The sequence below is a fragment of the Sinohyriopsis cumingii genome, chromosome 7, assembly GCF_028554795.1.
Source record: "Sinohyriopsis cumingii isolate HCF-2022 chromosome 7, ASM2855479v2, whole genome shotgun sequence".
NCBI classification, from domain to species: domain Eukaryota; kingdom Metazoa; phylum Mollusca; class Bivalvia; order Unionida; family Unionidae; genus Sinohyriopsis; species Sinohyriopsis cumingii.
In genome coordinates this window covers 49,026,755-49,031,167 of record NC_142967.1, presented here as the reverse complement: position 1 = coordinate 49,031,167, position 4,413 = coordinate 49,026,755, and positions in this window count along the sequence as shown.

Below are 4,413 nucleotides of genomic sequence, written 5' to 3'. Positions count from 1 at the left end.
TCCACAGCTAGTTAGCTGAATATGAAAAGAAACACCTTTCCAAATAGTCTGCTTTCTGTGTATCTAGATTAAAATATCTGAGCATTTCAAATGGATTAATAGTGACACCTGAAATATTCCTTATGTACGACTGTGACGTACGAATGGCATACCAAAAAAATAGAAATATGATATACTAAAACTCTAATATATACATAACACGTCTTCAATATTAGTTATAATAGCGACAAGATAACCTACCAACAGGAGTATTGTATATGTGTTCATATCCCTGTTAATAATCCGAATCGTACCATCTCTCGCTACCAAATTACATAAGCCATACACCCTGATGAATTTAACTACAAGTACGATAAAACAACGCAAACGTATAATACAACATTGAACGTGTTTTGCGAAACTGAACATTAATTAAAAAGAGTTGATTAAAAAGAATATAACTCACCCAACTCGTTGGCTCAAACTAAGTAAGACATAATGGCGATCCCGCCCCGACAGCTAAACACATAAAGAACTTCACTCTAATAGCTGTGTCAGTCAAGAGCCCTAAGTAACATATATAGTCGCGCGCGTTAACATGTATTACGCACCTGCCGCGCAAGCAATGAAGGCGACACGCGATGCAAAGAAAAAGTATATTTACAAAATCCTATGGCGCGCAAAACACGTCAAATACTGGAATTTATGGTGGTCTAAGCAAGCCATATCAGGTATTTCGTAACAATGTTATTTCATTAAAAATGGAACTCTTATGAGAAAATGGAGACACCCCGAAGTACCTTCTGGTGATGAGTGGTCAGTAAACTATCAAATGTATGCAATGCGTGTGGCAAATCTGTTTTTACCATTAAAGAGTATCACATCGAACTTTCGTGTTTACGAAGCAGGAGAGCTTAACCTTTTCCTTTTGTTGATGCGTGTAAGAGAAAGAGGGAGATCTATCAGCAGCGTCATTAGCTGATGATTGCAGACACAGTGCCTATGCGTGGGGTTGTGAGCCGAAAGTTTTGAGTGTCATCACTGTAACATTGTTTGGCAGTTCGAGGGAGAATTAACCCCTGTACATTGACACCCACAAAGCTACCCGCACGGGGAATCTCTCAGCATAGAGATTTGTAACTTTTATGGAATGGACTTGTTATCATTTAAGTACCGGATAAGCATGTTTCAGTGGTAATTGGTTGGATTGACCGCTTTCTTGTCATAGCCTCGATTCTGTGACTGAAATAGAAGTACAATAAAAAAAAAATCATACATGTCTGCAATAACAAGCGATTTTGAGTCAATACGAATGTTTATTTTGACATGGTGTTCAGTCTAATGAGATGTCAGGTCATTATATCTTGTGATTAGTTTGTTTTCTTTGATGTCTTACAGCACATCAGTACATGAAGGTTATTTAGTACTGGGCAATTGGAGTAGAGTACTTGCCTATGGACATGCCATCCGATGGTAGAATTCGAAGTTGCACGACTTTCAGCCGAGAGAGCGGCACTATCACCACTAAGCTACATCCAAGCCAGTGTGATTTTATTGGTATGTGTAACAGCATGTCCTTCATATTTACTAGTTGGAGCATATTTTAGCCATTTTCAACACAAATCAACCTTTGAAAGTGCATTGGCTCTTAGAAATTAATGTTAATATATATTGTTTAAAATGGTTTTATTATCGACATGTCTTACTCCTATGTGGAGCTGATGTTCTTGAATGTACTGAATATGTATGCACCAATTTAAAAACAAAAAGTAACAATCAGTTCTCATTTTACTCGAGTCAGAAACAAATCTTATTATTGTTCTCATTATAAAATTACTGTTGGTGTTGATAAGGCACAATTTATCTAACAAACATACCTTTAAAGAACTAATTTAATCGTTGAAACATTTTTACTAGCATGTGAAATCCTCGCTTTCGCAAAATTAGATTCAACTGCTCCTCAACGTGGATTTACACGTGAAGAATTACAAATGATTCCTGAAGATACACAATTACCACCGCGATCACTTAACTAGCACCCCTATGTCGATTACACTCAAGACAGATCAGTATCGTGTTTTCGCGTGTATGACCAAGACTACTATCTTTTCTATCTACATTAAATTGTCTTGGATTATTACTTGAGTAGTGCCACAACATTATACAATTACAGCTCGCACAATGATTATTCTGCTGTTGTTTCAGCGCTATGATAAATAAACATCAAGTTCAAAGTCGCGTTTAATTTTGTCACTTTGTTCATAACTGGCTAATTTGTTTCTTATTATATCATTGTCACCTCGACATCTATCAAGCACATCGCCAGTGGTTTCTGTAATGTCTATGACAATTCTCCGCAGCTGAGATATTCTTCTGACTCGAGACACTGCGAGATAAACTAAATTTGACAATTCGATACGATCATCGACGATCCAAGCTCGCGTATCAGAAATAATTAACCCCTGAGATGAGTGAATTGTCAATGCGTATCATAACGTCCACAGAGACTTGTTCATTTTTAGCGCATCCTCAACAATATTGACATCAACTAAAATAATATCATTTAATACAAGATTCTGTTTCTCAATCTGTCCTGGTATATTAACGTCGATATTCTGTCGTCGCGTATCTGCTGGTCGATAACACAGCGGCACAGGTAATTCTGAAAACTTTTCTTTATGTATCATAAATAATTGTTGTTGAAGTGTATCATGAACTATCTTTCTACTTGCCAATATCAAATCATTTGGTCTCCACGTTTGCAGAAAGTCGTTCATGGAAGTTTCTGAAATTATTTCACGCATTATTTCACATTGAATTTTATTCGGTTGTAGTCTGATTAACTTTTTAAACTCTCTTAATCCTGCATCAAGTGCCCAATGATCATCAGTTATTTCTTCATAATAATCAGCAAAATTCTTCAGCCAATCACGTGGAGATAACCCAGCAAAAGGTGGTGGTTGACCATGATCGCCACACATTATCACAGCAGTATTTTTAGTTAACAACCAATCAAGAAATATTTTAATGTTTCTAACGACACTATACATATTTCGTCCCAAACGATAATCTTGGGAATATATTTCTCTCCCATTCGATCAGGATTCAATGCGTCATCCCTGTACCGAAAAAAGCCGTGATAAGTACATGATTTCACTCCTCGTTGTTTCTCTGTGTGTTGGCGTTAAAACAACCATATCTGAATTATGTCGAAATAATTAGATCACTCGAGTCGTCTTACCAGAACCTCCCGCTCCGTTTAGATAAACAGTCTGGTGTCTGGATACCGGATCATACACAGATGCCGGAGACGATAATTCTGATATCTGATTATTTTTATAATAAATATCCTTGATCTCAACATCTGCGGATTCGGAATAATTATTTTTAAGAACGTGATATACACAGAACATCAATATAATCATATTTTGTACAAATCATGAAGCGCTAGTCCAGGCGTGAGCATTATGATCAATGATATTTATCCGCGCTCCTTTCGATTTATATTTCGATTCGTACAGTACTTCTCCTGTTATTGTTTTTTTTACTATCATTGGGAATTTTAATGTTATTTTCTAACTCAGTAACATCGTTTATTGTAGCTCCTTTATCCTTGACTGAATCAGCCCATTTGTTTATTTTCTTACGTCGTAGATCCGTTGATCCGTTTCCATGCATCGCGTTTGTAAAATGTTCTGTTACTAGTTCGGCTACACAATTTATTTTTGAAAATTTCATTGGCTTCAGATTATCAACGCTAGGTTTTTCATTTATCGGATAAATTCCATCAATAACTGCTCTTACAGGATACGCTCACTCATAATACGGTTCGTCAATACCAGTCAACATACCTGGTTTGGAATTTTTACTCAGTATAGCAATTTTTTCATTACGAATGACAGGATCGTATTTGTCACGGATAATCCAATTATCTGTTTCTGTTAGCACAACAAACTTTACTCCGATTGTCAAGGTAGTTAATTATCGTTGCCGCTCGTTTGTCGTTCATCGTAGCATCGATGACGCTGTTGCGTATAATTTTGAACGTTAACCATACGTGAGATGCGCCATCTGTGCGAAATTCTTTCTTGGCGTCGTGAATTTTATTGATCAAACTTTTATTCTTCGGATGAACCAAAGATTTTATTGGCAAGTCAGGAAACATTCTCTCAAGATTAAATTTATATTTAGAAGGCTTGATCGTGGATAATCTCTCGAATTCGTTCATATTATAATCAAGACAAACATTTAAATTGAAATAGTATATATACAGTGTCTCAAGCAAGAGATAAATGCAAGTGGCTGATGATAGGCTCATTGACTCCTTGTAACAAAGCCTGCGTAAAAAGAATTCTGCGGATATCATTTGCAAAGCGGTCGTAATGTAAGTTTAGGACCAATACCGTGTTTGCGATGTGGTTTTGGAGTTAGAGG